At 47.7% G+C, this 19,296-nt stretch overlaps 1 long non-coding RNA gene across 1 annotated transcript in view; it reads right to left on the bottom strand.

Annotated features, from left to right (window-relative positions):
• LOC133229799 (uncharacterized) overlaps positions 1 to 19,296 on the bottom strand; it is a 58,655-nt gene that overhangs the window by 7,358 nt on the left and 32,001 nt on the right. The window lies entirely within an intron of this gene.

The following is a 19,296-nucleotide window of genomic DNA, read 5'->3' as shown; positions in this document are numbered from 1 at the left end:
GCTCCTTGAAACACTAAGTATAGAGTTACCACATGATCCAGCAACCCCACTTCTTGGCAACGATGTGAAAAAGACAAAAACCATAATTCGAAAAGATCTGTGCACCCCTATGTTCATAGCCAAGACGTGGAAGCAACGTGAGTGCCCGCTGACAGATGAATGGATGAAGGAAATGTGCGGCATATATACAATGGAATATTACTCAGCCACAAAAAAGAATGAAACAATGCCATTTGCAGCAACATGGACGGACCCAGAGACTGTCATACTAAATGAAGTCAGACAAAGACAAACATCATATGACATTGCTTATATGTGGTCTAAAAAATATGCAAATGAACTTTTCGCAAACAGAAACAGACCCACAGACATAGAAAACAAACTTATGATTTCCAAAAGGGATGGTGGGGAGGGGGGGATAGATTGTGAGTTTGGGATTAACAGCTAGACACTACTATATATATTAATAAAATAGATGAACAACAAGGTCCTACTGAATAGCACAGGAAACGATACTGATATCTTGTAATGACTTATAATGGAAAAGAATCTGGAAAAATATGTGTGGATAACTGAATCACTTTGCCGTACATTTGAAACTAACACAACATTGTAAATTAACCTATACTTCAACTTAAAAATTTATACAAATTTTAAAAATGTGAAATAAAAAGGATCTCTCTCCATCCTATGGTACCCAGTTTCCTTCTTATGAAGCAACCAGTGATACAGGCAACACTTTCTGTTTATTCATAAGAGTTATGGACACACAAGTAGATACATGTATAAATTTCCCATTTTTCCTGAAAATGTAGTGTACTAAACCCATTGTTCTGTATCTTCTTTTTTCCCACCAAAATATATTTTGGAGATCATGCCATATTGGAATTTAAAACACTTCCATGTTCCTTTTTTTCCCCCATGTCCTTCAATTATTATTCTTTATTTTTTATATTTAGTTTGATTAAAGCTAATTTTTGGGGTAGATCTTCATTTATAAAAACCTTAGAATGATAGTTATCCTCACATATGAATGTAGCCCCTTTACATAAATTACACAGCATGTGGCCTGTGCTCAATAGCTGTATAGTATTCCATTTTATTAAGCCAAAAATAATGAAAAAATAATGCTATTATGAATTATTATTATTCATGTGGGTGCATGTCTGTGTCATATCTAGTCTTTGATGAGTAAAAATCTTTTTGTTTGTTTTTTGGGCTTTTTTTTTTTTTTGTCTTGCTGTCAGGCTTGCAGAATCTTAGTTCCCTGACTAGGGATTGAGCCTGGGCTGCAGCAGTGAACACGCCAAGTCCTAACCACTAGACAACCAGAGAATTCCCAACAAGTTAAAAAAATCTTTCTTTAAAAAATAAAAGAAATAAAAGGAATACTTTTATTTTAACATTAATTTTTATTGGCATATAGTTGCTTTACAAGATCGTGTTAGTTTCTGCTGTAGAGAAAAGTATTGAAATGATGAGTGCAATGGAATAAATGTTGCTATTTTGTCTGCTTTTGTCTATTTTTAAACTTTCCAAGGACACTATCCTCCACCCATCCCTTCATGCACTGAAGGCCAAAGCCATCTTTCTACACTGTGCATCTGACCACATCCTTCTTTCTCTCTTTTTAAAAAATATTTTAAATATCTTAAATATTTTATTTCCGGCTGTGCTGGGTGCGGACTTTCCCTAGTCGTGGGGAGCGGTGGCTTCTCTTGTTTGGACTGTGGGCTTTAGAGCGAGGGCTCAGCAGTGGTGGCCCACAGGCTGAACTGCCGCAGCACACGGGATCTCTCCAGATCAGGGATGGGACCCGTGTCCCTTACATTGGCATGTGGATTCTTATCCACTGTACCGCCAGGGAAGTCCCCTCCTTTTATTTCAAACTCCACTGCCCCCTGGGAAGGGGTGGGGGGGAGACTCAGAAAGAGGTGATCTTTAATTTTAAATAATAATCTTTCGTCTTAGTCTCGTTCGATTCCTACCACATCCAGGGTGGCAGGCACCTCTCAGTTTCAGGAGAAGAAAACGAAACGTGGATAGCCCCGTGGTTACGTCTCTGGTCACTCTGGGTACAGGCTTTCTTTCTGGGGAAGCACAGTTCACACTCATTTTACTGCAAAGCACCCCTCCTTGGGATCATGAGTAAGAAACATAACATCTCGGAAGCCATGGGTGACACACTCTGAGCAGAGTGCCCAAGGGGTTCCCCAACCGGAGTCCTACAGCCCGTGGGCAGCCTGCCGGGCGTCTGCACTGTGCGGCCTGCTTCTCTTGCTGCTGCTGTTGTTCGTTCAGTCGTGTCTGACTCTCTCTCACCCCGTGGACTGTAGCCCGAGAGGCCCCTCTCTCCATGGAATTCTCCAGGCCAGAATACTGGAGTGGGTAGCCTTTCCCTCCTCCAGCGGATCTTCCCGACCCAGGGATCAAATCCACATCTCCCGCATTGCAGGCGGGTTCTTTACCATCTGAGCCCCCCCTCCCCCCGGGAAGCCCGTTCTGTTTCTCCGGCCACGTTCAAAGCGGTCCACAGCACGACTCCCCAACAAGGACGCAGAAGACAAACGAGTTTTCCGTTGTTGCAAGCCGACCGGTTTCCTATCAGGCAGATCTTGGAGCTTCGGCTTCCCAGGGGCGGACATACCTGACCCATTCGTCACAGGATCGCCTTTCCTAACAGCTAATCCCCCGACAGCTGCACGGCCCCGGTGCTCACAGGCTGATTCTGAGCCGCACGTGAAGGCCGCAGAGGCCCGCGTCCCCGCCTTGATCGCCTGGCAGCTGCCGCCAGACTGTCGATAAGGGGGCTGCTGTTCATCAGCGCGAGCTCCGAGGAACCCGTCAGAGCGGCAGGCGGGAGCCAGACACCCCCGGCCTTCGGAACGGCTCTCCGGAGGAAAGGCGGGAGGGTCTGCGACACCCGGCTGGCCCTGCAGCCTGCCCTGCTTGTAGAAGCAAATCCTTCCACCCACCACGATGCTTTTACAACATTAACTCAGGGTTTTCGGAAATCCAGGCCGTGTTCGGCTGGCTTTTTGGAAATGGAGAAACCCAGGACCTGGCAAGAGGCGGCTAGCAGTAGCAGCGTCAGTCACTCGGTCCTGCATGCCTCTCTGTGACCCCATGGGCCGTAGCCCGCCAGGCTCCTCTGTTCATGGGATTCTCCAGGCAAGAACACTGGAGTGGGCTGCCATGCCCCTCAGTATCCTTGCCTGGAGAATTCTACGGACAGGGAGCCTGGTGGGCTACGGTCTACAGGTGTTCTTTTTTTGTGGGACAGACAGGGCAGAGCACAAGGACAGAGTGAGTTTTAACAAAACACAACAAAAAACCCCCAAAATTGAAAGTCCACAAGACTCTGGTATTAAAGTGTCTGCCTACAATGCAGGAGACCCAGGTTCGATCCCTGGGTCAGGAAGATCCCTGGAAAAAGAAATGGCCAGCAACTCCAGTATTCTTGCTGGAGCATCCCATGGACAGAGGAGCCTGGCTGGCTACAGTCCGTGGGGTCACAAAGAGTCCGACACAACTGAGCAACTTCACTTTGACTTTCCATGGGGCTTTACAGAGGTGAAGGGGCAGGGGAGGCACAGACTGAAAGTCTGGGATTAGTATTAACAACCATATTAACCGTATACAGGGCTTCCCTGTACGGCTCGGTAGCAGCAAAGAACCCAGCTGCCAGTGCAGGAGACGGAGGCTCCACCCCTCGGTGGGGAAGATCCTCGGGAGAAGGAAATGGCACCCCACTCCAGTCTTCTTGCCTGGAGAATCCCATGCACAGAGGAGTCTGGCTGGCTACAGTTCATGGGGTTGCACAGAGTCGGACACGACTGAGCGACTCAACAACAGCAACATATATGGTATGTATAGGATGCCAGCTGGTATATATAAGACGGATAGGCAACAAGGACCTACTGTATACTGCATAGCACACAGAACTATATTCAACATCCTGGGATGAACCATAATGGAAAAGAATATTCAGAGTGTACACACACACATATAAACAATGGCTTCCCAGGTGGCACTACTGGTAAACAACCTGTATGCCAAGGCAGGAGACATAAGAAATGCGGGTTCCATCCCTGGGTCGGAAAGATCCCCTGGAGGAGGGCGTGGCACCCCACTCCAGTATTCTTGCCTGCGGAATCCCATGGACAGAGGGGGCTGGCGGGGTACAGTCCATGGGGATCCCAAAGAGTCGGCCATGGCTAAGCACAGCACATATGACATACGTAACTTTGTTCTGTATTTTTCAAGTTTCCTGTGAATGTGTTATCATATTTTCATAATTTAAAAATAAACAAAATTTATTATTTTTTTAAAAAAGGAAATACACTGAAAACAAAACAGTGTGAACAGTGCGGCTGAACCAATGGTTCTCAATCAGGCGTGCCGGGAACACCAGGGAACACCTGGAAATGCTGGAGATGCCTGTGGTTGTCACCGTGTGAGGCGGACACAGGACTGGCATCCGGTGAGTGGAGACCTGGGATGCTGCGCATCCTACTGCGCACGGAGGCGGCCCTGCAACAGACTGCCCGCCAGCCCCAGAGGCCTGCGGTGCCAGGTGTGAGTCCCGGCCAACAGCTGTTTGCCAAGCACCTCAGCGAAGCTGCCCTTTATTTTCATTTTTTTTTTAATTTATTTTTTCCAGTTAATCTGTTTTTGTTTTCTTTTTTACATATTTATTTATTTGGCTGTGCCGGGTCCTCGTGTGGCACGTGGGATCTGGTCCCCTGACTGAACCCCGGACCCCTGCATGGGGAGCGCAGAGTCTGAGCCACTGGGCCACCGGGGAAATCCCTCATTTTTATTTTTTAAAATTTTATTGATGTACAGTTGATTTACAGTGCTAACTTCTGCTGTATAGCAAAGTGACTCCGTTATACAGCATATACATGTTATTTTTCATATTTTCCATTATGCTTTATTCTAGGGTATTGAATATAGTTCCCTCTGCTACACACGGTAGGATCAAGGTAATATTTTTTTTCGAGGTAAAATTTTGATGGGATATATTTTTTAAAACCTTTATTGAACTTGTTACACGGCTGCTTCTGTTTTATGTTTTGGTTTTTTGGCCCCGAGGCACTTGGGAGTTTAGCTCCTCAACCAGGGATTGAACCCGCACCCCCTGCATCGGAAGGCGAAGTCTTAACCGCTGGACCGCCCTGGCGCAATATTTGGAAAAATAAAAAATAATGCCAGAAGTCAAGCATGCAGGCAACACCAACATTTATACTCTGGACAGGATCGGACTCTGAACGCTGCAGGATTTATCCATTCGTTATCCAGCCCAACACACCCAACTCTGTGAGATCCTGTCTCTAGTTAAAATGCAGATATTTTCTTCATCATGGATTTTTTTCCCCATGAATTTGGAAACGTTAAGGAAATGTTGCATTCAAATATCATCTCCCTTGATGTCTGCAACCCCGTCACCCCCCGCCCCACACACACTTAAATTTTACACCCAAGCAGAGCGCCTCTCTCACTTCACCCTGGAACGGCCCGGGGGCTGTGGATGGATGGGGAGGGGTGGTTAGAATTCCTGCACGTGGCCACGTGGCCGGGATGGACCCTCGGCTCTCCAGAATCCCACGGAGTCTGCACTGAGCTCAAGGCCAGGCAGGACAGAGGATGGGCACCGCTCTCTGGGACCCAGCCCGGTGCAGCCGGCGTGCTGGAGACAGTCCTTTCCAAAACGCTGAGGAAAACTTTAACACTAACCATCTGTTTGGCAAGTCGTTATCACCACATTCTGTTCCTAAGCAGGTTTCCCCCTGCAGTTGGAGAATTGGTCATTTCGCAACTCTGTTTTGCAAAGGAAGTTGTTTTCTGCCCCATGGACCCTTCTCGCCGGTGTCTTGGAGCCACTGGTTGTCCATTAAATGCTTACTGGACAAATTCCACGGAGATGTGAATTAAAACGAGGGGGGATTCCCTTTGGGAGTCTTGCTGTGTGTGTGCGTATTTAACAATACGTTGCGTGTACCCTATGTACACATTTAGCTTTTGAATCGTGGTGCTAGAGAAGACTCCTGAGAGTCCCTTGGACTGCAAGGAGATCAGGCCAGCCCATTCTGAAGGGAATCAACCCTGAATACTCATTGGAAGGACTGGAGCTGAAGCTCTAATACTTTGGCCACCTGATGCAAAGTGTGGACTCATTGGAAAAGACCCTGATGCTGGGAGAGACTGAAGGCAAGAGGAGAAGGGGGTAACAGAGGATGAGATGGTTGGATGGCATCACCGACTCGACGGACATGAGTTGGAGCAAACTCTGGGAGATGGTGAAGAACAGCGAAGCCTGGTGTGCTGCAGTCCACGGGGTCGCAAAGAGTTGGACACGACTAAGCGACTGAACAACAGCAACAAAAGAAATGTGAAAACGGAGTCTGGACACTATGACTTCAGGCGGCCTGTGGAAATGGGTCAAGTCATTTAATTCTAGGAGCTCACAGGGAAAGCGCTGAATTTACCCCTCGCTTTACAAAGGGACAGCTTGAGGTCAGAGAGTTCTGACGCTGGCTGACGGGGCAGAGCTAGGCCATGGACCAGGTCTGTGTGGCCCCGGGCGGGTCCCTGGGACTAGCTACTCTGCTCAGTGGCCCCCAAATGCTCATTCTAAGACACAAGCCAGGGCCTCTGTCCTGGGGTCTGGGCGTGGGGCACTGTGGTCTCCCTCCCTCCTCCTCGGGAGCGCTTGTGGGATGCCCCGCGGAGCGTGCCATGGTCTCCTGTGCCGTGTCACAGTCCGCCTCGAGCACGCCCTCTGGTCAGGGATCAGGGTGAAGACCAGCCAGGTCTTCTCGGAGGGCCTCGCCAAGGGGAGAGCAAGGTGTCACTCGGGCTGCGGTCTTCTCTGGGGCTTAGGGCCCTCTTCCAAGCACGCACATATAGACAGGTACACACAGACACACACAGGCACGCAGCAACACACACAGACACACACAGGCACACAAGCACACACAGAGACACACAGAGAGACACAGAGACACATACAGGCACACACACTGACACACAGACATGCACAGACACACAGAGACACACGCATAGACACCTACACACACATACTGACACACACACACACACAGACACACAGACACACACACACACGCACAGACACATGTAGACGCCCAGACAGACACCGACACACGCGCACACACACACAGGCAGGCAGACGCAGTGAGGCGGGCCGTAGGCAGATCCAGCCCTGCAGTCCCGTGGCCGGGACCCCTGCCTCTCCTCTGCTGTCGGTGGGGGTGGCTTCAGCTCCCCGTCCAGGGCCTCCTGCAGGGAACCCCACCACGGCAGGCACTTCCCCCTCTTCCCAGCGGGAGCGTGTCTCTCTGGCTCCTCTGTGACAAGCTTGGAAAGGGCGCACGGCGTCAGGCCAGGCCCACCCAGGGTCCTGTCCCTTCTGCCATAGGACAGAACCCCATCAGGGTACCGGAGCCCACCACCTCCACTCAGGGGACTCCACGGAAGGTGGGAGCAGCTGCAACATCGTCAGTTTCACCTCACAAGGGACTTCCTTGGTGGCCCGGCGGTTAGGACTGTGTGCTTCCACTGCAGGGGGCACAAGTTCGATCCTTGGTTCAGGGAACTAAGATCCCGATTGCAATGAGGCCAAAAAAAAAAAAAAAAACGTCGTTTCATGAGACGGTGAACAGCAGCCGGCCAGGGACACGGGACCGGCCTGGGGGCTGGCTCCTGCCCCTTGTCTCGTTGCAGGGTCTGCAGGGACCCTCCTCACTAACCTAACGGTGCGCAGGGAATTTCTCCTGGAACCAGAGACGCATCAGAACTCGCACAAAAACAGCATGTGTTTTCTCGGGAGAAGACAATTTCCATGATTCTAATCTGGTGGTTGCCAACTTGTTAAAAACAGTTCATTTCCAGATTTCACTTTTGCTATTTTTGTTACTTCATTCAACAAGTACGTGTCGTTTGTCGCTTCTGCTGGGTTGTATCTGGACAGAATGTGGTACTATATTTCTGTTGTTTTTAAAAAGTTTTGGCCGTACTGCGCAGCATGTGGGATCTTGGTTCCCCGAGCAGGGACTGAGCCCGTGCCCCCTGCAGTGGCAGTTCGGAGTCTTAACGGCTGGACCGCCAGGGAAGTCTCAAGAATGTGGGACGTTTGAAGAAGTAAAAATGTTTGGGGGCATAGAAAGCGTTGGTGAGAGATGGGGTGGAAATGTGACCCAGCGCAGACAAACCACCCCGCCTCGTGGAACTCAAACTCTCCTGGAAGGAGGAGACAGTCAGAAAATTAACAAACCAATGCTGAGGTTTCAGAGAGTAACTCTGGAAATGGCCCTCCAAGGTGACGATGTGGCAGCTGAGACCTGAAGGATGAGACGCAGGGTGTCTGGGTAAGGACTTCCCCAGCCGAGGGCAGGGAAGCAGGTGTAAAGGCCCTCAGGTGGGTGGGAGTCAGTCCCTCAGAGGTCCTCGGACAATCCCATTCCAGGACACCCTCTGGAGTTGCTTCTCAGAAGACAGAATGACCGCTTGTCTATAAAGGTCAGTCCAGAGGGCTGAGGGCTTTCTGCTTCCTCTCTGCCAGTGAGGAGGCCTGGCTTCCTGCTTTCCGGTTCTTGAAGGCTCAGCTGTGCATTCTCGGGCCAGTCACTTAACCTTTCTGTGCTTCTATTTCCTTCCTCATAAAAATCAGTTAGGGGATACGAACTAAAACATCTCCAGGTAAGGACAGATGACCCCGTCGGGAAACAGGCAAAAGACCTGTCTTCCCAGACAGAGGAATGGATAAAGAAATTGAGGGATAGAGATGTGATGCAGTATGACTCAGCCTTGAAAAAGGAAAGAGATCCTTCCATCTGGAACCGCACGGGTGAACCCAGAGGACGTTATGCTAGGGGACACAAGTCAGGCAAAGGGAAAAAATGCGCACTCTCACGCGTGTGGAATCTGAAAAAGTCAAATCGCAGAAGCAGAGAGGGGAATGATGGTTACCAGAGAGGGTTAGATAACCATCATTCCCCTCTCTGCTTCTGCGATTTGACTTTTTCAGATTCCACACGGTAGGCTGCAGTCCATGGGGTCGCTGGGGGTTGGACACGACTGAGCGACTTCACTTTCACTTTTCACTTTCACGCGTTGGAGAAGGAAATGGCAACCCACTCCAGTGTTCTTGCCTGGAGAATCCCAGGGATGCGGGAGCCTAGTGGGTTGCCGTCTATGAGGTCACACAGAGTCGGACAGGACTGAAGCGACTTAGCAGGCGGGCAGAGAGGGGATATGGGGAAACGGGTGATGGGCAAAGGGGGCAACGTTAAGTTGTGAGGGATGAAGAAGTCTGGAGGCCTAGTGTGCAGCACCGAAGTGTCCATGGACAGAGGGATGGGCAAAGGAGATGTGGTAAATACAGACAATGGAATATTACCCAACTGTCGAAAAGAATGAAATCATGCCACTTACAACAACATGGATGGGCCTAGAGACGGTCATACTAAGTGAAGTGGGTCGGACAGAGAAAGACAGTCTCACATCACACCACTTGTATGTGGAAGCTAAAAACATTATACAAATGAACTTATTTATAAAACAGACCCATAGACATAGAAAATAAGCTATGATCACCAAAGAGGAAATATGGCGGGGAGAGGGGGGGGAGGGATAAATTAGGAGTCTAGGATTAGCAGGTATAAACTGCTACATACAAAATATACGACAAGGACCTCCTGTATAGCATAGGGAACTGTATTCAACATTTTGCAATAAACTATATGGGAAAAGAATCTGAAAAAAAAAAAAAAATGGCTTCCCTGGTGGTTCAATGGTAAGGAATCCGCCTGCCAATGCAGGTGACCTGGGTTCGATCTCTGGTTGGGGAAGATCCCTGGGAGGAGGACGTGGCAACCCACTCCAGTATTCTTGCCTGGAGAGTCCCGTAGACAGAGAAGCCTGGTGGGCTACAGCCCATGGGGTCGCAAAAGAGTTGGAAACGACTTAGGAAGTAAACAACACACACACATATATATATATATATATACACACGTATTATAGCATGTATATATAATGATATATATTCTGTTATATATATAACCGAGTCACTTTGCTGTGCTCCTGAAACTAACATGACATTGTAAATCCACTATACTTCAGTAAAAATAAAAGAAGCAAATAAACAATCAAAAAATACTATGCTGAACACTGGACATTTACTGAGAGAGTAGATTTTAGGGGCTCTCATCATACAAACAATGGCAACTATGTGAGAAGCTATGTTATTTAGTTTGCAGTAATCATTTCACTATGTGTGTGTAGCAAATCATGTTGTTTGCCTTAAATATATATAATTTTTATTTAAAAAATAGAATTTTACAAAGGAGACTTGTCAGACCCCAGAAAGCCTGTTCCCTTTTGTAGAAAAAGGAATCTTTACGAGGTTTTCTAGACCACTTTTCACAAACCAGTGACTATTCAGAGGAGACCTGAATTTGAAGCCTGTGCCATAGCCTGCCTCTGTAACACCTGCCACAGAATACAAACGCCCACTTCTGCCAGTCCTTAACATTACCTCTGAACTTCCGTGCATTTCTGTTTCACAAGGGTAATTATTTTATATTCACTGGCAGAGGCATACAATAAAATTCTTAGTATTTATAAAAAAAAAATGAGAGCGAGAGAGAGAGACTTGAACAGATAGTTCACCAAGGAGAGGCAGGCAAACACTTGCATGGGTTCAAATCACAACCCCCAGGAGGACTGAAGTTAGACGCGCTGGAACACCCCGAAGCCACCGGAAGGAACGTCCACTGCTGACCACACCAAGGCCTCTGTGACTCTCGCCACCGCTGGGGCAGCGGCCGGGAGAGGCACAGGATGGCACATCCACTGGGAAAGCAATTGGTCCATCTCTTTTACAGTTAAACACACATTCACCCTTCCACCCAGCTTTCTCAGTCTGAGTTATCTGACCTGCAAAAAAGGACTTACATTGAGAAAAACGTGAATGCGAAGGTTTAGAGCAGCCCTACACTCACGGTCGCCAAAAGCTGGGTGGGACTCCAGGGTCCTTCATGTACAAGTGGCCCATCCCACCGGGACAGGGCCCATCCACACCACGAGATGCAGCTCGGTAACCAACAGGATGGGAGTTTTGCATTCGGTTTATTTTAACGAGTGTAACTTAAATTCTGAAAACCAAGATGTGGTTTCGTTATGGGAACGTTTCAAGGTGTGTTTGGACAGCACAGCTGCTATGAAGCCTCTCCTGCGACCACAGACTGTGTGAAATCTTGATACACGTCAAGTTTATCTGATCAGATTTATCTTTCAAACAGAGAAGGGCTGTAACCATGAAACTCGCATGGGATAAATGCAGAACAGATCGTAGAACATGTTCTTTATCATTGTGATGTGGGTTACGTGTTGAGGGGGTCATGTTTGGATGCCTTGGGTTAAATGCAAAGGTTGGAAGAATTTTTACAAGAGAGAAAATAGTTTGGGGTTGTCACGGAGGCAGAGTGATGAAGCTATGCTCATCAGATGGAGAGGTGGTGGCCCCACCACCGAGAAAGATGGATTCGAGGTGCACGTAGTCCCGGGGGCCTTTCTGTAACTCTGGGATGGTGCTGAAGGGCTGGAGTCCAGCCCCATTCGTGGAAGGACACAGGAGGGGAGCGTCAGGGACTCTCAGAGATCAGGAGACACTCGGGCACCTGAGGCTACCAGTAGACCTTGTCCGTCAACAGAAGCGGGTTTCAAGAGACCTGAGTGTGGGTCCCGATGGGCTGTGTGTCCAGCAGAAGCTTATTCAATCTCTCTGTGCTTCGGTTCCTTCCTGCGTCAAAGATGGGAGAAACACAGTTCCTCTGTCAAGGTAATGGTGTGTGTGTGCTCAGTTGTGTCATACTCTGCGACCCCGCGGACTGCGGCCCGCCAGGCGCCTCTGTGCATGGGATTCTCCAGGCGAGAACACTGCGGTGGGTTGCCATTTCCTCCTCCGGGAGACCTTCCCGACCCAGGGACTGAAGCTCCGTCTCCTACATTGCAGATGGACTCTTTACCGCTGGGTCACCCGGGAAGCCAAGGTAAGGGGGCAGCCCCTGAAACACTGCCCAGCTCCGGCTGCTTCCGCTCCCTCAAAACACGCTGTCGATCGGGACTTCCCTGGTGGTCCAGGTGATAGGGAATTTGCCTTCAGTGCAGGAGACCTGGGTTCGATCCCTGGGGCGGGTAGATCCCCTGGAGGAGGGCATGGCTTCCCACTCCAGTGTTCTTGCCTGGAGAATCCCATGGACAGAGCAGCCTGGCGGGCTACAGTCCATGGGGTTGTAAAGGGTCGGACACAACTAAACAACTAGCACTTTCACTCTGGTGGTGCAATGGCTAAGACCCTGCACTTCCAGTGTAGGGGGCCCAGGTTTGATCCCTGGTCAGGGAACTATATCTTACTATACATCTTATCTTAAGGTAGTAAGATAAGTAAGAACTACATCTTGGCTGCAACTAAGAGTTTGCATACCCCAACAAAAAACACCCGACCCTCATGCCTCAACAAAGACCAGATATTCCAGTGCCACAGCTGAGACCCAGGGCAGCCAAATCAAAAGCAAAACAGAACAAAAAACCAACAAACCAAAACCAAAAACCAAAAACAGGCAGTGATCAATCAACCGGGAGTGAATTGACAAACAGCCCAGGAAGCTGTGTCCTCAGGAGGACCGAAAATCTGCAATCTAGGGAACTTGAAATGCTGCCATCAGAGCCTTTTGTGGAGCAAGAAGTCCCTCAGTGGGGAAAACTTGATTTCCAGCAACTCGAGCAGCTTATATGGACTGATTTGAGACAAACCCAAGTTTAAAATTCCCCAGACCCTTTACATTTAGCCCCGAAACCTGGATCAGGGAGACAGACGGGCGCCCTGACTCCCCTCTCCTTGCCAGCCGGTCTTTTCTCTCCTCCCAGGCTGGAGCCAGAGGACTGGTTCCTCGCAGGGGAGCGCCCGGGTAGTGACACGTGGCCGCCATCAGACTGTGGAGTAACTCGGCGTGGGTGTGTGTGTGTTGGCTCCTCCACTTCCCAGCTGTGTTCTTGTGCAATTTTCTAAATAGAGGTTTCCAACCCTGTGTGTTGAGGATAAAAACAGTTCCTCTCCCGTAGGCGTCGTTGGAGGATTCGAAGAACTGCGTGGAAGGGAACCAGGAGGGTGTGTTTCTCTTTCTGGCCCGACGCTCCTGCCCTAGTTTTCACGCTCCAGCCCAGGGATCAGAAAACCCAGCCCCCAGAACCGCCCTGTAAACGTACGTTGGTGCAGCCACCACGGGGAACAGTGCCTGGAAAACTGAAAACAGAGTCACCGTGTGATCCAGTGATCCCACTCCTGGGCATATATCCAGACAAAACTCTCATTCGGTAAGACAGATGCCCCTCAGGTGTTCGCTGCAGCGTTATTCACAATAGCCAAGACAGGGAAGTAACTCTGCCTCCACTGACAGATGAACGGATCAGGGAGGTGCGGTGCACAGGCAGTGGAATATTAGTCAACTGTGAAAAAGAATGCCATAATGGCATTTGCGGCAACACGATGGATCCAGACGTTACCATACCAGGGGAAGTAAGTTAGAAAAAGAAAGTCGTCAGATGATACCCACTTATATGTGGAATCTAAGACATGATACAATCAAACTTATTTACAACACACAGAGAGACTCACAGACCCAGAGAACACACTAGCGGTCTCCAAGGGGAAGAGGAGGATGGGTAGTCTGGGGTGGGCTAGCCAAAGCCAACTATTATTTATGTGTATAACTGAATCACGGTGCTGTACACCAGAAACTAACACCACATGTGCCTCAACTAAAGTTCAACAAAATCAATTAAAAGGGAAAATCACCCTCCATCTGCTCACACCTGGCTCCGCCTATGTCTGTAAATAAAGCTTTATCGGGACACAGTCGTCTCCAGTCCTTACAACTGTCTGTGGCTGCTTTTGCCATCCCAGCGGCAGAGTTGAGTACTTGACCCTTTAGAGAAAAAGCTTACCCACACTTGCTCTCGAGACAAACCGGGTTGCCAGTTCCTAGGTCTCCCTGCAGAGTGTTCTATACATAAATTGGCGGCAACATATATCTTGATGTTCACGCCCTTCTGTCTGTTTTCACAGACACAGAGCGTACCTGGCATTGCGCTGTTTGACACTTTGCTCTTATCACTTCACACCACGTCTCGATCCCGCGTTAAGGCACAAAGCTGTTGCTGTTCAGTCGCTCAGTCGTGTCCGACTCTATGCGGCCCCATGGACTGCAGCACGCCAGGCCCCCCTGTCCATCACCATCTCCTGGAGTTTACTCAAACTCATGTCCATTGAGTCAGTGATGCCATCCAACCATCTCATCCTCTGTCACCCTCTTCTCCTCCCGTCTTCAGTCTTTCCCAGTATCAGGGTCTTTTCCAACGAGTTGGCTCTTCCCATCAGGTGGCCAAAGTATTGGAGCCTCAGCTTCAGCATCAGTCCTTCCACTGAATCTTCAGGGTGGGTTCTCTTTAGGATGGACGAGTTTGATGTCCTTGCAGGCACAAAGACGTTCTGCATTCTTAGCGGCTACGGAACGTTCCATGCGTGGATTTGCTGCAATTTCACAGTCTGACTTCCTGACGCATTTCTGTTGTGTTTCTGCTACAAAAATAACGACGATAATGCCCCAGTGCGGTGAACGATCTACGACTGCACAGATGTTATTTCACCTGAATTCTGCTCTGACTCTTGGATGAACTCAGGGAGCCGTTGCAGATTCAAGGTTGCGTGTGCTTGTGGTTTAGATTAAGTATTGATCAATGGCCTGCGGGCCAGAGGGAAAATGTGCCTGTGAATTTTGTAGATGCTTGCAAATTCCTCCTCCAGGATGTTGTCCGGGTGAGAACGTGGGATTTCATTCTATATCCCCCGGAAAGTCCACTGCAAAGATGCACGTTTGGGTGGCAGAGGGGAGGCCACCTGGTCTGTGTGAGGGCTTCAGACTCTCGTTCCGGCCTCTTTGGGGAGTGTGGGATGCCCGTGGGCTGCGGAGGGGGGAGCAGTGAAGAGGGAATGATGCTGCCATTTCCCACCACTCACCCCAAGGGCACGCGTTTCCTCCTGACCACTGCCCACACTCTCGCGGGACAGCCGGATGGGATTCCTACTAAACACTAGGAACCACAGACCCAGTCTGTGGATCGACATTTCTGCCGGAATCCACACATGGGTCTCCAAAGTCCAGACTGTTTGAGTCCTGCAGGGTTTTGTTTAAAGAGTTTCTGATGTAAGTTTTTTCATTTTTCATTTATTTCTATTGAAGTACTGTTGGTTTACAATGTTTTAGGTGATGGCAAATGGATTCAGTTATACATACATATCTACGTTGTTTTTGCTTAGTCACTGAGTCGAGTCTGACTCTTCAATTTCATGGACTGTAGTCCGAGAGGCTCCTCTGTCCATGGGATTTTCCAGGCAAGGATACTGGAGTGGGTTGCTATTTCCTTCTCCAGGGGATCTTCCCAATCCAGGAAGGGAACCCTCATCTCCTGCATTGCTGGTGGATTCTTTACCACTGAGCCACCTGGGAGGAATTTTTTATATATCCTATATATTTTATAATTTCCTATAATATATATATATTTTCCATTATAGATTATTACAAGATATTGAGTAGAGTTCCCTGTGCTATACAGTGGGGCCTTGTTGATTCTCTATTTATATATAATAGGGTGTACCTGTTAATCTCAAACTTCTCATTTATCCCTCCCCTTTTTATCGTTTGGTAACCGTAAGTTTGTTTTCTATGCCTGTGAGTCATATTTCTGCTTTGTAAGTTCATTTGTATCTTTTATGATTTCACGTATAAACGGTCTCATAGGACACTCGTCTTCCTCTGAGTTGTTTCGCTTGTGACAGTGTGAAAATCTATAGGTCCTTCCCCATCGCGGCGCGTGGCAGCACCTCCTCCTCCTTCATGGCTGAGTAGCATTCCAGTGTGCAGAGGCACCACATCCTCTTCATCCACCCCTTCGTGGATGGACATTTGGCTGGCTACTGTAGGCAGTGCTGCAGACAACTTTGGGGTGCGTGTATCCTTTCAAGCCATGTTTTTCTCCAGACTTGTGCCCAGGAGTGGGATTGCAGGATCACATGTTAACTCTATTTTCAGGTTTTTAAGCAGCCTCTGTACTGTTCTCCATAGTGGCTGCACCAATTTACATTCCCACCAAAAGTGTAGGAGGGTTCCCTTCTCCCCACATGCTCTCTAGCATTTATTATGAATATTTGTAGACTTTATGGTGGTTCTAAGATATTAAGTAATTGTTTTCCAATCAATTACATGCACATGTTTTCAGACTGTTTCTTGCTTTTTAAACACAAACTTTAAAAAAAAAAGGGGGTGATTGTGTTAGGTTTCTAGGGCTGTTATAACAAAGTACCACAGACTGGGGGCGGGGGGTGGGCCTTCCAACAGAAATTGATTTTCTCCTCATTCTGGCAGCTCAAGATCGAGGTGTCAGCAGCCTTGGTTTCTTCTGAAGACTCTACTTATAAATGGCCATGGTCTTCTCAGTGTGTCTATGTTCTAATCTCCTCTTTTTAAAAAAATATTCATTTTTAATTGAAGGATAATTAAAATATTGCATTGCTTTCTGCCATACATCAACAGGGATCAGCCATAGGTATACATATGTCCCCTCCCTCTTGATAATCTCCTCTTTTTATAGGAACACCAGAGACCGCTGAAGAATTGATGCTTTCAAACTGTGGTGTTGGAGAAGATTCTTGAGAGTTCCTTTGACAGCAAGGAGATCTAAGCAATCCATCCTAAAGGAAATCAGTCCTGAATATTCATTGGCAGGACTGATGCTGAAGCTGAAACTCCAATCCTTTGGCCACCTGATACGAAGAACTGACTCACTGGAAAAGACCCTGATGCTGGGAAAGATTGAAGGCAGGAGGAGAAGGGGACAACAGAGGATGAGATGGTTGGATGGCATCACCGACTTGATGGACATGAGTTTGAGCAAGCTCCGGGAGTTGGTGATGGACAGGGAGGCCTGGTGTGCTGCAGTCCATGGGTCGCAAAGAGTTGGACACGACTGAGCGACTGAACAACCACAGATGGGATTAACAGCCATCCTAACGACCCTGTTCTAACTTAATCACCTCTTTAAAAACTCTGTCTCCAAACACAGTCGCATTCTGAGGGACTAAGGGCTAGGGCTTCAAAATCTTAGTCTTGGGAGACCCCATTCAAGCCAGAACTGTGGTTTTCCACAATTGAAGGAAGCAGATGGAAAGACCTCTGCTTTCATGGGACACACGGGAGTGGGTGGGAGATGACAGTCAATGGAGAATAATTATAATTCAGCCAGTATTGAACAGCAAACAAATAACGTATATTCATGTAGATAGATGGATAGAGAGACGGACAGACAGAAGGCTGAGAGATTCCTGCTACACCTCGAGAAGAGGTACAGTTCTCTAACCAAGAGAGTTACTTTCTTGGACTGAGGTAAGCCTCAAGTCCCCCCATCAGAACAGGTGATTCTCTTGCAGTGTGTCTGCCTGTCACCATGGAAACCCCAGAAATGCACCACATGCTTTATAAACATCATCTGATATTTGCAAGGACACAGTGAGCTAGAAAAGATTATTCCCCCCGAGCTGAACTGCTCAACGCGGACCCTGCATTTCATTCTTCACTCTGTAAACACCCCTGGGGCCACCCAGTTCCAGCTGTGACCCCTCCCCTCCCCTCCCTGGAGTCCAGAGTCTGGAGTCACTGGGGCTCTCTCCCCCTTCCCAGCCCCTCCTTCCCCCTCGAGCTGCGGTTCCCATGGCAACTGCTGAGCCTTCCACCAGCCCACCCCTAGCAGGTAATGAGGCTTAAAAAAAATAGTTACTAGATCTGCATATATATTACCTGCTTATCTCATTAACAGTTCTCTTAATTATACTGCCTGTATTGGCCTGTTACCTATTAGTAACAGGCCATATTAGTAAACATATACCTAAAACACAGAAAACTGAGTTAAAAATTGAATTTATTTTATATACAGCAGTGTGGATCTGTTAATCCCAAACTCCTAATTTACCCCTCACCCTTCCCCACTTTTACGCTATGGTCACCGTAAATTTTTTTTCTATATCTGTGGTTATATTTCTGTTTTGTTTTTTGTATTTTTATTATTTTTTTTTATTTCTGTTTTGTAAATAAGTTCATTTACATAAAATTTTAGGTCCCACATATAAATAATATCATATAACACTTGTCTCTGTCTGACTTATTTAACTTAGTTTGATCATCTCTAGGTCCATCCATGGTGCTGTAAATGGCATTATTTCTTTCTTTTTTATGGCCGAGTAATACTCCTTTTTTCTTCTTGCATTTCCCTTTATGATTCACTTGCTAATTATTGCAGTGTATTACTCCCTTGAGATACTTTTTCCTTTATCGACAATTTGATGCTTTTTGCTTATTTATTTTTTAACTGGAGGAAAATCGCTTTACACCACTGGGTTGGTTTCTTCCGTACAACAGCAGGGGCGGCCATAACCACACGTATGTCGCCTCCCTCGGGGGCCGCCCACCCTTCCCTCAGTTCTTTATGTATTGAGACAGTTTATCGTTTGTTCCAACAGGGCCTGCAGAAATATGGATGTTTCTATTAGGTTTATTAAAGTTGCTCCTGGGTTTATTTTTCCCAAGGAGAAGCACTTTGCTGTTGTTTGTTACTTTATTTTAGTAATCATATCGTCTACCTTTCATTGAAGCAATTTTGGTGCAAGCTGAAAGACTGGACTCAGAACTTTATATTAGTGGCTATGATTTTCTAGATGCTCTTGCTTATTTTAATTTTAGGAAAGGTGATTGTTTCCATGAGAACAGGAGAAAAACGATAAAGCAGAAACAAATATGCCTCCCACACCGCTCACTTTTTCCTCTTTCTCTCTCTTCCACCCTTCCCAGTGAACAATTTTCTTGTGTGTTTTTCTATATTCTCTGAAAATGTGCATTTATTTCTAACCTCAATTCTTTTTTTTTTTTTAAACAAATAATAGCACTTTCACTCTGAGTCATTCAGATCTGGCTTTTACACTTAATTTCAGAAATCATTTACCAGCTCACGAGAGCACTGGTTTCCAAGGCAACTACCTGAGCCTGCTTCCATCACCAGGGGCTTGAGGAGGGAATGTGGACACTGGAATAGGAGACCCAGAAACTGGCCCGACTGGGGGGTTCAGAGAGGAAGCATGGGCCTGAGGCTTCAGTCAGTGGGGCTGAG

This window comes from Bos javanicus, chromosome 18, assembly GCF_032452875.1.
Source record: "Bos javanicus breed banteng chromosome 18, ARS-OSU_banteng_1.0, whole genome shotgun sequence".
NCBI classification, from domain to species: domain Eukaryota; kingdom Metazoa; phylum Chordata; class Mammalia; order Artiodactyla; family Bovidae; genus Bos; species Bos javanicus.
Note: the sequence above shows the minus strand (reverse complement) of the source record. Positions and strands in the feature narration are given on the sequence as shown.